Source organism: Globicephala melas, chromosome 1 (assembly GCF_963455315.2).
Source record: "Globicephala melas chromosome 1, mGloMel1.2, whole genome shotgun sequence".
NCBI lineage: Eukaryota > Metazoa > Chordata > Mammalia > Artiodactyla > Delphinidae > Globicephala > Globicephala melas.
In genome coordinates, this window is record NC_083314.1 from 16,875,197 (window position 1) to 16,894,323 (window position 19,127).

Consider the following 19,127-nt stretch of genomic DNA (forward strand, 5'->3'; position numbering starts at 1 on the left):
ATTCTTTACCTATACAAGCTTTTGCTCCCACAGTCCTTTGTTCATCCCTTTATACTAGAATTTTCATATTGCATTATATTTACCTTTGTACTCTTTCATCTCTCTTCTAGAGGTGAACTGCTTGAGGACAGGAATCATGCCTTATTTACATTTGTGTCCTCTGTAGGGAAATTTAAAATAGCTCTTGAAAGTCACAGAAATAATCATTTCCATTAACCTTTGTGAGGGATGCAAAGAAGCAAACAACATTGACATTGATTATTTTATGAATAATAAAATTTAATGAAGAACACTTAAGGTGTTTGGGCATCTAGCAAAAGAAATCAGATAAAAACTGATGTCTGAAAACCATGTTTGATTAATGATAGGAAAAAATAATATAGACAGTAAGTTCCGTAGGATTTCAGAAAATCAGTTTAGCTAGCTCACCGTGAGGGAGTGTTAGAAGGTAAGGATAGAAAATTTGGAAGATTGAGTGGGGCCAGATTATGGATCACTCAGGAATTTGGACTTTAACTTGTAGCTAGTGGATGGGAAACCATGGATGTTTTCTGTGCAGCAGAGTTAACACAAAGATCTGGTCTAGAATTATTTATTTATTTTTTAAAATTTATTTATTTTTGGCTGTGTTGGGTCTTCATTGCTGTACGTGGGCTTTCTCTAGTTGTGGCAAGCGGGGGCAACTCTGTTGAGGTGTTCGGGCTTCTCATTGTGGTGGCTTCTCTTGTTGCAGAGCACAGGCTCTAGGCACGCAGGCTTCAGTAACTGTGGCACGTGGGTTCAGTAGTTGTGGCTTGCAGGCTCAGTAATTGTGGCTTGTGGGCTCTAGAGCGCAGGCTCAGTAGTTGTGGTGCATGGGCTTAGCTGCTCCATGGCATGTGGGATCTTCCTGGACCAGTGCTTGAACCCATGTCCCCTGCATTGGCAGGCAGATTCTTAACCACTGTGCCACCAGGGAAGCCCTGGTCTAGAATTATTAATCTGGCAGTGATGTGTAGGATGAATTGGTTAGGGATAGCAGCCTGAGGCAGAATAGCTTGGATGCAGTAATCTAGGAATGGGTGATAAGAGCTTGGATTGGGCAGTGAGGATGAAGAAAAAAGAGAGAGAGAGAAAAAGAATTTTAGCAGAGACCTCAAACACACTTTTTTATAAAAAAAAAAATAGAGAATTAAAATGTTAAAATTATTATTGGGAAATCATGATAATGTTAATTCTTCACAGGGCAAGAATACTGTTAGAGATCAAACATATTAAGAAATTTATGAGATATGATGAAATAATTTTCCTTAACACTCTGCATGCTTTAGTAAGTGACAAAATAGATGTTCACAGAGACCAAGTCAAAATTTTTCATAAACATCCGTGTAACATGATTTACCTGATGATTCTTAGCCAGCTATTTTAAAAGAATTCTTTTAGTGGGATAGAGTTCTGAAAATTGGGAAAGTATGGAGGTCACATATGGTTCCATTTCATAAATTCTAGGTTATAGGAAGTTCACATATTGCAAAAGAAACATTTAGAAGCTCTGAACAGAGCAACTAAATTGATTTGTGATGTTATTGTCATTGGTGTTAGATCAGCAACTGTCATAGTCAGGCAGAACTATCATATCATTAGGAAAGAATGCAAAAATCCTGAGTCTATGTAAGGAATATAACATTCACTCTGAGGTAGAAGAACCTCAGGCTTAGCCAAATGGTTGTGGTTTAAGTTAGTATTTAACTTAGCTAGTTCCTTTCTTCCTTTAGTTCATTGCAAAGCTTTAGCTGTATCAAATACTGTTCTTTTTTTCTCTATCAGTTGGGTAATCCAAGAATACCATTCTTAGCCTTGAGTAAGTTCCCAGTCATCTACGGAAGCCAGAGTTCAAAAGCTTTGGTACACTGTCATGAAATTCTATTTTTCTTCCCCTAATATAGTATAGCAATTTAAAACCTTTCTGCACTAATCATTGTCATCATGAGTTAAGAGATCATAATCAGTCTAGAATAGCAGCTCATCTAGTGGGGGAAGTTCTTGGTGTGACACACTCCTTAGTTAGAGTGAGAGCCGTGATGATTCAGCCCATAGTTATTCTCCTCTTGCGTAGGGAGTGAAGAGGGCCTCAGGTAATGCATAGATTTTGGAGTCAGACTGGCCAGAGTCCCAATCAGGTCTAGACCATTTATGAGTCGTGCACTGTGTTAGTTTGCTAGGGCTGCCACAACAAAGCATGATAGCTTGAGCAGCTTAAACAACAGAAATTTATTTTCTCATAGTCCCACTGCTTAGAAGTCCTGGTGCAGGAAGTGGGGGGGCCCTTCCAGGGCCCAAGAGTGGGCTCTTGTCTAACTTGGAAATGAATTGCCTGAGGAGACACATGTACTGATAAAGCAAAAGAAATTGGACAGCAGCAGGGTAAATGAACCCAGGAGAACTGCTCTGCCATGTGGCTCGCAGTCTCAGATTTTATGGTGATGGGTTAGTTTTGGGGCCATCTCAGGCCAATCATCTTGCTTGGCCCATAGTATGACTCACTATCCTTCCTGGTGGCGTGTACATTTCTCAGCCAAAATGGATTCCAGCAAGAAGGACTCTGGGAGGTTGGTCGTCTCCTCCCTCTTTTGGCCCCTCCCAAATTCTGCAGGTTAGTTTTCAACAGCAGCACCTTGTTCCTTATTAGGACCTCCTGCTGTTAGACAGCTCAGGCAAGTGGGCTTGGCCAAGGTGGGTGGTTTTGGTCAGCAGTTCCCTAACAGTCCAAGGACAAGGTGGTCAGAGCTGGCTTCTCTGAGGCCTCTTTCCTTGGCTTATAGATGGTCATCTTCCTGTGTCTTCATATGGTCTTCCCTCTATAACTATCTGTGTCCAAATTTCCTCTTATAAAGACCACAGTCATATTGGATTAGAGCCACGCTCATGCTTTCATTTTAATTTGATCACCATTTTAAAGGTCCTATCCCCAAATGCTGAGGTCCTAGGAGTTAAAATTTTAACATATGAATTTAGAGGGGACACAATTCAGCTCATTATATATACCCTCAGGCAAATCACTTAGCCATTCTGTGACTTGTTTATTTGGAATAAACTTTAGTTGCAGTCAAGTCTGAAGAATTGCAGTTATTGATTGTGAGGTAAAGACCATGCCTGATATACTCAAAACAGAGATCACTGTTCCTGCATAAGTGTATTCATAGCAATCTTTTTTTTCACCTTTAAAACTAAGTTGTTGTTACTGTTGTTTTAATAACACTAGGCTTATGTGACATATTGATATTCAAGATAACAATTTTTAAAAAATCTGTGTTTCTCAGAGGAACTGCCAAATCTAGCATATTACAAATACAGAGATATTTATCCAGGCTGAAGTATAAAGATGGGAAATTTATTTAGAATTCACATACCTGGAAGCTGCTGCTGGTATGGCACTGAGTCCCATCTTTCCCTGTATAATGATATTTACTGGTTACTTCATTCCTTCTTTACCTTTAACTTCCACATCAAAATAATCACTAGATCCATCAGCATCTACTTGCTAAATATCCTGATACTATATTCTTTCGTCTCCATCTTCATTGCCCCCAACATGGTTCAAGTCTCCAGCAATTTTTTTGTGGCTGGAGTATTTGGTCCAGACTGTTGCAATAGCTTTCTCAATGTTTTTTACTCCTTCCGTCTTGCCCTGTCAAACATCTAAACATTACTGATAGGCTAATCTTTAAAAGTGCAAATGAGACTACATTTCCAATGTCTTCGTAATCTATCAATTGTTTGGTACTATATATAGCAGTTTATCAGTAACTTTTTTAGACTGGGACAAAAATTGAGGATAAAGTTCAATATGTGAAGCAATAACTAATGCGATCAGAGGTTATCCCGTAGGTAACACTGGAGTGATTGCCCCTTGCCATTCTTTTTTGTTGTGTGTGTGTGTTATGAATCATCTTTTTATTGACAAGAAAAATGAGGCTCAGAAAGATTAATTAATGTACTTAGGGTCATGTAAGTAAGTGGCTGGGCCAGGATTTGAACCAAGCCCTCCTGACTCCCCTGAATTACACTGGATGGGGATTAGAGCCAGGAAAGGTGACATGATGAATTTATAATCTTATCTATCTATTTATTTGAAGTATAATTGATTTACAATATAGTGTTACTTTCACATGTATAGCACAGTGATTCAATTATACATATGTGTATATATGTGTATATATATATATATATATATATATATATATATATTCCTTTTCAGATTCTTTTCCCTTATAGGTTATTACAAAATATTGAGTATAGTTCCCTGTGCTATACAGTAGATCCTTGTCGGTTATCTATTTTATATATAGTAGTGTGTATATGTTAATCCCAAACTCCTAATTTAACCCTCCCTCCCCCGACCTTCCCCCCCTTTGGTAACCATAAGTTTGTTTCTATGTCTGTGAGTCTATTTCTGTTTTGTAAATAAGTTCACTTGTATCATTTTTTTAGATTCCACATATAAGCAATATCACCTGATATTTATCTCTCTTTGTTTGGCTTACTGCCATTCTGCCCTTTTATCTCACACTAATACCTGATCAGCCTAGGCCAGCACTGGCTCAGAGAATCAAGTCCAAGATCCTTGTCAGGATCTTCAATAACAGTGACTGAGATTCCTCAAGCCAGGCTGTGCCTCCCCTCCAATGGTTTGGAAATCTCTGGCATTCCCCTTGTCCCCTCTTGGAATTTCCTTCCTCTCCTTGTTCCTGGAAACATGCCACGAGCAGATAACTACCTTCCTGCCTTGCCATAGCGTTTCAATGGTACCTTTCACACCACAGATCACACCAAGCTCTAACGATTTGCTTGCCTGTCAGTCTCCCTCCTCGCCGAAGGTCTCCTCCATGGTGTTTACTTCACCCTGATGTCTCTAATGCATTCAGTAATGCTGATGCAATAACCACTTTAGATGAAAAACTCAGAAAGTAAGGATGAGAGATACTTCCTGTACCTAAATGTTTTTAATTTTCGCCCTGTCTATGGATAGCTTCATGAAGAAAACACAATAAAGGAAGGAGAGAAAGAAAGCAAGAAACAAGCCTGGCAATGGAATAGGAAGAGTGAGGGAAAGGGAGGACTCCCCCTGAAGCCCACCCCAGGCTTCACCCACTGCACATCACCAAGCCTGCACCCTGAAAGCCGCGGTGCAGGCATCCCAATTCCACTCACAACAAGTATGCTGACCATTATGCTGTGTTCCTCATATCTTGCTCCATTTGAGAAGGTACCCTGCTCCAGATCTCTTCCCTTTTTCCTTCCTATTTTTGTCTCAATTCTGAATCGCGCCTAATCAAGCTCAGTCACTGAGAACCATACCTGCTATGGCAGCTCACCCATCACTCCAGAGAAGCCTTTGCCAGAAACTCCAAGAGAGTGGCTGGGAAGGGAGGGAATGAGGGAGAGAAAACAGAAGTAGATTATAGATTACATGAAAGAAAAGGGCTAAAAAGTCAAGGAAGAAGGACAAAAAGCAAGGAAAAAATGAAAAAGAAGGGGGGAAAAAAGGAGAGGAGAAGACAAAAGGCAAGGAAGAGGGAAATTCAACCATTTCATGGAGTGGATCTGCCATTCCTCTTTGCCTGCGAATTGTAATATTGCATGCTCTCCTATTTCTATTTCGATTATTCACTTAAATCCCATTCAGCATAAGAGCTGAAAGACTATTCCTTAAATGTCCCATAAGAATAGCTTTGATTCTGCACTTTTTGGAGAAATCACAACATCGTGACTCAAATGAACTTGACTAAAATTGTTCCAAACAAGAATTATTATTACAAAGTTCTTGGCTGTGAAAATGACAAAGGGAGTTTAGTCCAAACAAGGGTTTACTGGGAAAACCACACCCTTCTAATGCCTCTGAACCGAAAGGACACAGAAACTATGATGATAAGACAGGCCACACAACTTTTCGTGGCAGGTGGTTACCCAAAAGCTTAACAAATAAGAACAGTCTAGAACAGCTAGTCACAATGGGGTTCCTCGTATGCAAAAAAAAAAAAAAAAAAAAAAAAAGAAAAGAAAAGATTTTAAGGACATTTTGCCAATTCTTCAGCCCTGGGTCAGAGTATTTAGATAATCACATGGTGAATAAAGTTCATATTTTCTGGTAAAATTTTAAAGAGGGTGTCAAAAGAAATTTTTCTTAATGATCCAGACATTTACCTTCCCCAATACATCTCCCACTTAATAAAGTTATTATCCCCACACTGCTACGTTTCACACAGAACTGACTGAGCAGATATTTATGTATAAGGAGAGGGACCTAAACTTAAACACTCCAACAAATCAAATTTTTATCTATTCCACAGGTGGCTTTTTCAGACTCACAGACATAAAAAACAAATTCATGGTTACCAAAGGGGAAGGGGGAGGGATAAAATAGGAGTTTGGGATTAGCAGATACAGACTATAAATTAGCTAAACAACAAAGTCCTACACTATAGCACAGGGAACTATATTCAATATCCTGCAATAAGCCATAATGGAAAAGAAAATGAAGAACTATATATATATATACACACACACACACACACACACACACACACACACATATATATTACTGAATCACTTTTCTGTACACCAGAAACCAACACAACATTGTAAATCAACTATACATCAATAAAAAACAAAAAACAAAAAAACAAATATAGTTTTGTGGTCACAGTTTCAGCAAATGTGTATTAAGCACAAACGATATAATAAACCCTATGCTGGGAGGCAGAGAGAGTAGCCCTCTCTGAGACAACTAGAATAAAGTTCAAATGTTGTCATTATTCCTTTTACTCCACTAGAGAACCTATGTTTTAAGAATCTGAAGTTTTTGTAATCAAGATCGATTTTACATTTAAGATTGGGCAAACACTCTCGAGTGCTTCTTAGAAAAACATTATCTTTAGCCTCCTGCCTAAGTCAACCCCCTGACTACCCAGCTGAAACGGCCTTTTCTTCAGTACTGGCGAATGTTCTGCATGCAACTTGATAACAATTTGAGGAGTCTACAGTTTTGCTGCGGGAGGTACAAGATACTTCCAGTCACACATAAACAGGCTTTGAGGGCAGCTTCTTATTTGCCTGTTGTTGTAGAAGTTCTCTTAACTGAGCTCTATTTAACAAACTCATCAGATTAGTGATTTCTCTCCACCCTCTTTGTAAATCATGCGGACTGATAGCCATAGTTCACAGCTCTTGGCTCTTCCGTAACATTTCTGTTTGTGCCTTTGCATTGTTATCTTACAACGCTTGCTCTCAACTGCGTTTGTGCCAAATGCACTTGTTTCTGTAACTAAGTAGGGTGTAAAGCAATAAAATATGAGCCCAGAAGGAGAGTTACACTGAAAGCTACACTGAATACTTTGGAAAGTCTTGGAATACTTGGAAGAGGAGGGTCACTACAAATACTTCTGTTAAATTAGGTGTGGGTAAAATGATTGTAAAAGATCGGGAGAAATTATAAACATCTAGAAGGATTCTGGATTCAGAATACTTCACACATCTCCGTAATTTCAGCCTCACTTTAAAGGAACCAAAATTGAGAAATCATAGATGATGGATGCGTTATGGGTGTGAGTCTATGAGAAGGACTAGGTGGAATTTTAATCAGTTGACCATGCATAACAAAAAGGCATGGGTCTACAAGAAAAAGACTGGAGAATAAATGTACATTTATGAAATAGAAATAAATAGTTAGAGGTAAGCATGCATCACTTTTGTGATTCCCTCTTTATAGGGCTTCTTCAGTGAACCACCCAACTACAGATACAATTACTCCCACAGTAAAATGTGGGAGTGACAGATGTTAAGTCTGTGGTACATGCAGCAAAAAGCACACTGGTTTCTACTCTCATCTCGACCACTTTGAGCAAGACACTCACTCTCAAAATTTTGATTTCCGTTTGCAAAATGCGAAAAACAATACCTGTCTTGCTTATTTCACAGGGTTTTGTTTTGTTTTTTAAGAATCAAATGAAGTAATAAATGAAAATATTTTATAAATTTTAAAATGCAAAAAATAAGGCAAATAGATCTAATAGTAGGGGGTATGTCTTGTACAACTTTGTATTCTGAAAAAGCCCATAGAGAGTTAAAACAATAAGCCTTTAATGAACAAGTTAATAAAAGAATGGACCCATTTTTCTGCTACAGGGCTGCACATGGAAACAGCGTTTGCGACATGGTATCAGGTTGGCTTGATGGACATTTTAGAATCTGTCCTCATTGTGGCCATTTGGGGCAATTTCTATAGATGAGGTACGTACCAGCCCTCTTGTATAGGTTTATGTGGTACTTGATAGGTGTTCATTTATTTATTTTTTTTGTTAGGTGCTTATTGAATAGTATTTCTTCAGAGTCAATTAATGAATGAGTGAATGAATGGAAATGTTTAGACCCTTTTTTGTCACTCTTTTTTTCTCACAACTTACTCCATCAAAGCAATAGGAATTGGTGGTTGTTCAGTTAATATAGTAGGCATTCAAAATGTTTGTTGAATGAATAAAGAAATAAATGTGTAAATGCAACGTATGAACATGGAGATAAGCCTGCCTCTTTTTTCCAGCTTTCTTGAGATATAATGGACATATAAAATTGTGTAAATTAAAGGTGTACAATGCACTGATTTGATACACATACACTGCAATATGATTACCACTGTAGCATTAGCTAACCCTCCATCATAGCACATAATCACCTTTTTTTTTTTTTTTCTGGTGAGAACATTTCAGGTCTACTCTCTTAGCAACTTTCAAGTTTATACTAGAATAACGTGAAGTATAATCACAATGCTGTGCGTTAGATCCCTAGAACTTATTCTTCTAACTGCAGAGTTGTACTCTGACCAACATTTCCCTGTTTCCACATATATATACATATATATGTATATACATGAATCTTCTTTATCCATTTATCTGTTTATCTGTTGATGGATACTTTAGTTGTTTTTATATCTTGGTTATTGTGAATAATGAATGATCATGAGAGTGCAGATACGTCCTTGGCATCCCGTTGTCCTTTCCTTTGGATATATACTCAGAAGTGGGATTGCTGGATCATATGGTAGTTCTATTTTTAATTTTTTAAGGAACCTCCATACTGTTTTCCATAGTGGCTACACTAATTTACATTCCTACTAACAGTGCACAAGCATTCCTTTTTCTCTGCATCCTCACCAACACTTGTTACTTTTTGTGTGGTTTTTTTTTCTTTTTTTTTGGTACGCGGGCCTCTCACTGTTGTGGTCTCTCCCGTTGCGGAGCACAGGCTCCAGACGCGCAGGCTCAGCGGCCATGGCTCACGGGCCCAGCCGCTCCACGGCCCATGGGATCTTCCCAGACCAGGGCACGAACCCACATCCCCTGCATTGGCAGGCGGACTCTCAACCACTGCGCCACCAGGGAAGCCCACCTTTTGTGTTTTTGATGATAGCCATTCTAACAGGTGCTACGTCATTGCGTTTTTGACTTTCATTTCCCTGATTATTAGTGATGTTGAACATCTTTTCACGTGCCTATTGGTCAACTGTATGTCTTCTTTGGAAAAATGTCTATTCAGTTCCTCCATCCATTTTTTAATTGGATCGTTTGGGGTTTTATTGTTGTTGTCATTATTGTTATTGGGTTGTATAAGTTCTTTATTTTATTTTTGATATAATTCCTTATCAGATGTATGGTTGGCAAATACTTTCTCCCATTCTGTAATTTGCCTTATCATTTCACTGATGATTTCCTTTGCTGTGAAGAAGCTTTTTTAATTTGACATAGTCTCGCTTATTTATTTTTGCCTTTGTTGCCTGTGCTTTTGGTGTCACAACCAAAATTTTATTGCCGAGATCAATGTAAAGGAGCTGTCCCCTATCTTTGTTACTAGGAGTTTTAAATTTCAGGTCTTTGTTTAAGTCATTAATCCATTTTAAGTTAATTTTTGTGAGTGGTATAACTACTACTGCAGGTAGTTATTCAGTTTTCCTAATACTATTTATTTATTTATTTTACTGCTGAACTTATTTTTTTTTAACTTTTTATTTTATGTTGGAGTATAGCTGACTAACAATGTTGTGATAGTTTCAGATGCACAGCAAAATGACTCAGCCATACATATGCATGTATCCATTCTCCCCCAGACTCCCCTCCCATTCAGGCTGCACACACACACACACACACACACACACACACAGATGGCATCTATAGAATGACTTCCTAGAGGTAGAACTGCTGGTTTAAAAGGGTTTTGCACCAGAAGGCAGAGAACTAGCTTATTGTATTTATTTTTTTGTGTTTTAACGATGTTTGAGAATATCAGCCCTATCCAGAAAAATAATCAATGGGTTTCTTTTTCCTTTAAAGTTAAAATTGGATATTAAAGGCACTTGGCTTTAAGATGGGATAATACTAGACAACTAGGCTCAGCTCTGTACATTAGAACTTTCTGATTTTCAACATAAGAAAGACTTTAAGAAAAATTTGAAAAACTTCCTGGAATAAGAATATCAGGAGACCATCTTACTCTCTTTGGAGAATTTACCTTAGACATGACAGAACTGGTAGAAATGTGTTTCTTTCAGATGCATTTCATGTGCATTCTTTTGCTTTGGATGGGCTTTTTTCTTTTTCTTTGCAAAGAAAAATTGTTATTATTGATTTTCCTTAATTCTCCCTCTCTCCTTATTTTTGTAATGCTTTAAAATGATTGAAATTATGAGGAAATTTATAAATTTAACCTATTCAACAGAGAAGAAATGTTCATACATGGGAACACTAATATGTATTGACAAATACAACTGATCAACAGCTAATGGTATGATTTCCACTTTGATTGAGTGAAAATAGCTACAAACACGTTAACAATCTGAGTTAAAATTGGTACAAAAACTAATCCTTCTCTAAACACAATAATAAGTCCTTGGTAGAATTCACGTGGGAGATTTTCTTAAAATTAATTTATAAGGAATAGTTTTTGGAGGGATTAGCCTAGAGTTCTGTCCACAAAAATAGAGGGAAAAAAATCAATACAGAGCTATTTCATCCAAAACTGTTGGCTAAAGAGATAAATTGTCATTTGCTTATATCAGTTGTTCTCAGCCCTGATTGCATATTAAAATCAAGAGATTTTTAAAAAATACAAATGTTCACCTGGACCACTTAAATCAGAATCTCTGGCTGAGGGAGGGGAGTGGCAGATATCCACATTTTAAAAATCTTTGCTGGTGATTCTAATATGAATCAAGTTTCAGAACTGCTGGTTTCAGAAAGATAAGGAACAGAAATTTAGAATGAAACTCTTCCTGGTATCAGGACACCAAAGTGAGGTGAGACAGATCACCTCTCGTTGTATGCTGATTTACAAAGGAAAGCCTCCAAGAATCTATTACATTTTTCTGGAAGCTTCAACAAATTCAAGAATATAAAGATGGAACAGAGAAGATTTAAGGAGAACGTTATGGTGGAGACCTCTTCAGAGAGAGCTGATGCTATGCTGGAGTCTTCATTTCCCTTCTGTAAAGGAGGCATGGTGAGTGCTCCCTTTTGCTTCAAACATAGAGAAAGGGGTTACACTCAGAGAGCTTGAGATACTGTCCTGCCATCAGCAGACACAAGACTGCTGTCTGATTCGTGCATAAGAAAGCTTTATCAAGCATAGATTGGAATCTGTTTTCTACCAGCCAACTGCTCTGTTGGTGGAATCAACAGTGTTATAGTTCGGGAATCACCCTGCCTCTCAGAGTTTGTCAAGTTTGTCAGTGTTTCCCTGTTGGAGAAAGGCAGTGACATAGGAGAGGGATCCTGCATGATTCCTGATCAACACGGTTGACAGGAGACGTGAGCCAAACTCAGCAGAAAGAGGTCGAAGGGTGTATCCTCAGATAGAAAGTGGGAGTGGCAGGTGTTCACTTTCAATAGAGCTGTAATCCCCTGGGTCAGCATAAGAGCAGAAATCTCAAAGAGCTCACAAAAGCCACCCATGAGAGGAAGAGTCAGCCAAAATTATCTTCCAGGATGACATTTTAACCAGCTGCCAGAGAGAAGGCATGAAGCACTCCAGCTCAAGTAAAGATCAGTCTATTCTTTGTCCTCATTTCCCTTCTGCTACAGCAGGACTGAAGAATAGAAGAGTTAGCAAAAGAGCGGTAAGTGAGCAGGAAGAGGAGGGGGTAAAGCTGTCCACGCCCCCTTTCCCACTGCAGGTTGACATCCCGAAGCCTGCCCAAGCTGGGGGAGAAGAGTACAGTGTTAAATGGACATTGGAGTTGGATTAGCAGGCACACTCGCCCTACGATCCCTCAACTTGTAAGAGCACAGCAGAAAGTAAAGACTGAGTTTTAGTCACCTGACATATTCTAATTAATGATTTTAGTCTTGACATGACTTACTCACCCTTTTACCTACGAGACTCCCTGTGCCCTTGATCCCAAATGTCTTCTTGCTTCTTAATCTGTGGCTTCCATGCTAGAGCTTCTTCATCTGTATCTTGCTTACTTGTATTTGACATCTAGTAGCTGATCTCTTCTCAACTCTCTCTTAAGAACAGTAATTTCTCATTTGCTTCCCACTCTGATGAGCATAAATAATTCCCAGTGACCCCCATGAATACCCAAGTCTTCACCCTGTGCACTGCCAGCCTTCACCTGCAGCGAGGCATGTCTCATCATGGAATAAAACAGAACAGTTAATTAGGGATTTTACTTTCCAACTTGTTTGGTTAACATCTGGAGGTGTAGGCAAACAACAAAGAGCAACACAGTGTATAAAGCTCATTAGTGAGGCATAACAGTACCCAACAGAATGGAGCTAGAGTAAACTGTGAGCTCATCCAAATTACAGAGTTGCAAATGTAGTTTTATTTGCATTTGATGAATTGTGTGTTAGTAATGCACTGTAAATCATGGGACCTATAAGGGTGGTATAATTTTTGTTAAAGCTACACACAAATTTGGGCACCTTAACTTATAGCTATTTACTTTGCTTTTAAAATGGAACAAAAAGTAGGTTTCAAAATGATAAAAACAGTCTGATCAATTTCTTGTTAAGGATTTGAATTTTGACAAAGTAGGGAACTCAGAAAATTATTGCAAAGATGACTTTTATATCCCTGATAATGTAATTCTTTAGTACTGGAAATTACCTTCTTTTTAGCTGCTATGCTCTTTTCCAGTCTCTCTCACAAATTACTTTGGATTGGCTTTCTAAGCCAGTCTAGTATGAAACCTCTAGGGAAGGCTCAGTTGCAATATATAAAGCAGCAGTTTTGGTTCATTATTGCATTTTTCCTTCCTAAAATATAGAATACTATTAATAGAGGCATATAGGGTGTCACATGTTTCTATGTTAATGAGAAAATTGGTAATGGTGACATTTAGTTAATTCACACAATCATTATTAAAAGTACACACAATTTAAAGTAATGAGGTATAGATTAACCTCCTTAACTGCCTTTCCATGAGTAAGATGATTCTTGTATTCCTGCCATTTTTGTTCATTAATTTATTCAACAATTATTTATTGATTGTCTAGAATGTGTCAGGCTTGGTGCTAGAGATATAAAGTAGGATAAGATACCATCCTGTGCCTGCTCCACAATCTTGATGTATTTGCAGAGAAAGGCTAATAAAAGATAATTTCAGTAGATAAGTGTTACAACAAGTGTGCACCAACTCCAGTGATGAAACTAAAAGAGGCACAATTAATTGATTGGGAGGATTTGAGAGGGGAATGTTTCAGAGAGGAGAAGATCTTTGAATTAATTTCCCAAATTAGAATAGGTATTCTAAGGCCACTCTGAGAATGGTGAAGGAAGGCGGTTTTGTGCGAAAATACTTGGGCATGAAGCAGCTTGGCACCTTCAGGAAGCTGTCAGTCATTTGATATGACAAGAGTGTAGGGTATGAGCAACAAAGTCCCAGGAAGTACACTGACAAATGAAGACAAGTCCTAGATCACAGAGTACAATCACTCTCCATATCTGTGGGTTCTGCATCCACAGATTCAATCAACCAAGGATCAAAAATACTTTTTAAAATCCTAGAAATTTCCAAAACCCAAAATATGAATTGGCTATGCACTGGTGACTATTTACACAGCATTCATATTGTATTAGGTGTGATAAGTAATCTAGAGATAACTTAAAGTATATGGGAGGATATGTGTAGGTTATCTGCAAATACTACATCACTTTATATAAGAGACTCAGGCATCCACAGATTTTCGTATCTATGGGAGGTCCTGGAATGAATCCTCCACGGATACTTAGGGACAACTGTACCTTGCAAGTATGCTGTAGAATTTGGTGTTCACTCTGTAGGCAATGGGAAGCTATTAGAATACATTTAGAAGGAAAATAGCATTGTCAGTTTTGTGGGTTTAGACAGCTTATTCTGGCAGCCATTTGAAGGATTAGTTAAAAACTCAAACTTGAATCTTTCAAATCTGTGATCATTTAACCTATAGGTTCAGAGGGTCTGTTAAACTCCTACAACTGCATACAAAATTTGTGTACCTATATACTATTTCTGGGGAGAAGGCCCATAACATACATTTGACTTTCAGTCACTGAAAGAGGATGATATTGAAGGCTGGGAAGTAGGATGACCAACTTATCCCAGTTTGCCTGGGACTCTTCTGGTTTTAGTACCAAGAGTATTGCATCTGGGAAAGCTCTAAATTCCAAGCAAACTGTGATACATAATCACCTTACTAAGAAGTCAGAAGACTGTGGCAATAGTCCCTGTAAAAGGAAATGAGAACTTCAGTTAGAGGAGAAGGAATGACCTTGAGCAGTATAAGCTACAGAACTGAGTGGCTAATGGGTTTAAAGTATTGGAGAAAGGATGAGCTGAGGATAAAACCTATGTATCTAGCTCTAGTTACTATATTTATCTGGTTGCCATAAAAGAAAGTGTGTGTGGGGTGTGTGTGTGTGTGTGTAAGGATGACTTCCATTTTGAACATGTTGATAATAAGTACTTATGAGGTTCTGATGGACATGCCTGATAGGAAGTTGGATATGTAGATTTAAAGTTGTAGAAAATATATCTAGGATGGATATGTAATTTGTAAGCCATTACATTATAAGTATTAATTGAAATTTGAATAAGCCTATTCAAAGTACCGTAAGCAGATTACCAAGAGAAACTTCACTCTAAGAAACTAAGGGAAGAAAGACTGTGATTTTTATTTATAAATTTAAAGTTTTAAATATTTTCATGGAAATATTAATGTAAACAGAAAGAAATTTGAATATAAAAATTGAAAAGGAGGAAATGAAATATTACTTGAAGCTTGTATAATTATACACTTAGAAATTATTTGAACATATGATTGAAGACAAGAAGAGAATTTAATAAGCTGGCTAGATACAAAATATACACAGAAACCAATAGTTTTTGTTTATATGAACAATAAAGAGAAGATTTAATGGAAAAAGACAATCATCTACAATAGCGAGAATGAGAGTTAATATTAAATGCTATTATTGATGAATACTGAACGTTATTATGTGCTAGGTACTCTTCTAAGGCTTTCATAGGCCTACTGCATTTAATCCTCAAAACAACTGTACTTTACAGATGAGACAATGGATGCAAAGAGAGTTTAAGGAACTTGCTTGTGTTTATACAATTAATAAGTGACAGACCTACATTTTAAGTGTAGGGAGTCTTAATCCATAGGCTGTGGTTTTAACTGTTATACTATGTAGTTAGTACCCTTAAGAAAGAAAAGTAGTAAGGTAATACTCAGGAATATACTCAACAAGAAAGGCCCAAAATCTGTATAAAGGAAATGTTAACATGCTATCAATGGAGAAAGGAAGTGTTGGACAAATAGACTTGGATGGAAAAAAATATAAAAATACAAGTTCTCCCTAAACTGATCTATAAATATAACTTGATTCCAATATAAATAACAATAATTTTTCCTGTGAAACTAGTTTTAAAATTCATATAAAATTTTTAAAAGGAAAAACTTCAGAAATGAAGAGTATTGTTAAAGGGATAGCCCATCAGATATTTTAAAACTATTAAACTTTTCAACAATTAAAAAAAGGCAGCACTGGCACATAAGCAGACAGATAAATGGAATTCCAGAAATAAATAAGTGCATAAGGATTCACTATATAGTAAAGGTGGCATTATATAATATATATCATCTATCAGTGGAGGAGAAGATGGATGATTCAATAAATGGTTCTTGAACAAGAGGGAAGTCATCTGGAAAAAAATGAATTCATATCTTATCACTTAAAACAAGAGAATTTGAGAAAATTGAAGAGTCCACTGTCAAAATATTAAAGCATAAAATTAATAGAGAAAGAAATTATTTTATAATCCCAGTGTATGAGAGACCTTTATGTGTATGACACAAATGCAAAGGCCATAAGAAATTATGTTGATCTGCAAATCAGTATGATACGTCACATTAACAAAATGAGAAATAAAAATCATATATCATCTCAGTAGATGCAGAAAAAACGTTTGATAAAATTCAACATCCATTTATGAAAAAAATTCTCAACAAAGTGAATAGAGAGGGAATGTAACTTAACACAATAAAGGCCATATATGACAAACCCACAGTTAACATAACTAGTTCAATGGTGAAAAGCCTAATGTCTTTCTTCTAAGATCAGGAACAAGACAAGGATGTCTACTCTCACCACTGTTATTCAACATGGTTTGAATGTCCTAGATGGACCAATTAAGCAAGAAAAAGAGCTCAAATGTATCCAAATCAGAAAGAAAGAAGTAAAACTGTCATTATTTACAGATGACATGACACTATATATAAGAAAATCCCTAAAGACTCCAACAAAAAACTATTATAATTAATAAATGAATTCAGTAAAGTTGTAGGAGGCAAAATTAATATACAGAAATATGTTGTGTTTCTATACACTAATAACAAATATCAGAAAGATATCCCATTCACAACTGCATCCAAAAGAATAAAATAGCTAGGAATAAGTCTAACCAAGGAGGTGAAAGACCTGTACACCAAAGACTATAAGACACTGATGAAAGAAATTGAAGACACAAATAAATGGAAAGATATTCCACATTCATGGAAGAATAAATATTGTTAAAATGTCCATACTCCCCAAGGCAATCTACAGAGTCAATGCAATCCCTATCAATATATCAATGGCATTTTTCACAGAAATAAAACAAATAATTCTAAAATTTATATGGAAACTCAAAAGATCTTGAATAGCCAAAGCAATCTTGAGAAAGCAAAACAAAACTGGAGGTATCACACTCCTTCATTTCAAACTGTATCAACAAAGCTACAGTAATCAAAACAGTATGGTATGGCACAGAAACAGACAGGTAGATCAATGGACAGACTAGAAAGTCCAGAAATAAACCCACACATATATGGGCAATTGATCTATGACAAAGGAGCAAAGAACATGCACTGGAGAATGTACAGTCTCTTCAATAAATGGTGTCGGGAAAAATGGACAGCACACACAAAAGAATGAAATTAGACCACTATCTTACACCATACACAAAAATTAATCCAAAATGGAGTAAAGACCTGAATTTAAAACCTGAAACCATTAAAATTCTAGAGGAAAACATAGGTTCAACCTCACCGCTGCCCCTGATGTCTGGACTCCAGTTGGTCTAGTTGTTTCTGTCATTTCCCACCCATGCACAGTGACACTGCACAGCTACCATGTTGAACAGAAAGGGTGCTGCCACAAGCGAGGTAAGAAGAAGAATTAATCCATCAACCAGAAGGCAGTTGTTGAGCAAAACTTGTGTTAGGTACAACGAAGGATATTGAAAATGCATAAGAAAATGAATATCTTTGTATGGTGACAGATGGCAACTAGATTTATCATGGTGATATTTTGAAATTCATAGAAATATCAAATCACTAGGTTGTGTGCCAGGAACTAACATAGTGTTGCAGGTCAATTATACTTTAAAAACAAACAAACTCATAAAAAAGAGATCAGATTTGTGGTTACCAGAGATGGGGGCTGGGAGGAGGGGGAATTGAATGAAGGCAGTCAAAAGTACAAACTTCCAGTTATAAGATAAGTAAGTACTAGGGATGTACTGTACAACACAAAAAAGATAATTCACACTGCCATATGTTATAAATGAAAGTTACTGAGAGAGTAAATCCTAAGGGTTCTCATCACAAGGAAAAAATTTTTTTCTATTTCTATAATGTTGCATCTATATGAGATGATGAATGTTCACTAGACCATTTCATGATGTATTAAGACAAATCACTATGTTGTACATTTAAACTTACACAGTACTGCATGTCAATTATATCTCAATAAAACTGGAAAAAAATGTTCATTCCCAGTGAGGAATTGTTCCACATTAAGTTAAGCAGGCTTATGGGAACCCTTTCAAAGGCTTGTACTTCAGTTTATTAATTGTCAGTCTGTTCTCTTTGTTCCTGTGACTGTCATGAACCCTTGTGAAGTGAGGGATTCATTTATTCAAGTTTAACTGAATACATGAAAAAACACGAATGAAAAAAAAAGAAAATACCTAAGAAAAATTTAGCTTTAAGGATCTTACCTATTAGAGGAATAAGGCAAAACATTAACATTGAACAAATCTAGACATGTATGAATAAGTGCCAGAGGAAGAAAAGATAGAGATTTCAGGGTGAGCTGGTGTGATTGGTATAGGCTACATGAGGGAAGAGAGATGTGATCTGAGAGATGAAGTTTCATTCAGAATTTTGAAAGGTGACTATATTGAAATATCAAGAGTCGTCTTCATATTATCTCCTATTTCCCAATAAAAAGGTCAAAATAGCCAGTGTTGTCACTTGAAATATCTGCATTTAATCAAGTCACAATTATTTGTGTCAGGGAAAGAAATAACTCAAAAATAATTTACTTTGGAATTGCAATAAAATGTGTGATATTACTTGAAGTCTATCTGTCCTACTTATTTTGGTGTGTTTAGGTTAATGGTAAAATAAGCTTGTATTCTCTGAGCACACGCAAGAGAGCAGAGACACCTGACTCGGCACTGGATGGTGGCGAGCGAAGCCACCCTAGGATAAAAAAAAATGGCAAACGCTCCTCAATCACTTTCATGTTGTTGTGGCCAAACACAAATAGCCTCAAAACATCTGGGATTT

General features: G+C 37.0%; 1 long non-coding RNA gene across 2 annotated transcripts in view; it reads right to left on the reverse strand.

Annotated features, from left to right (window-relative positions):
- Positions 1-373: 373 nt before the first annotated feature.
- Positions 374-19,127, reverse strand: part of LOC115859547 (uncharacterized) — a 345,784-nt gene continuing 327,030 nt past the window's right edge. For both annotated transcript variants that reach the window (XR_009563647.1, XR_004042099.2), the window contains 2 exons: positions 3,390-3,430; positions 374-1,071 (listed from right to left, as the gene is read on the reverse strand). This is a non-coding gene — a long non-coding RNA (uncharacterized lncRNA). The remainder of the gene's footprint in view (positions 1,072-3,389; positions 3,431-19,127) is intronic.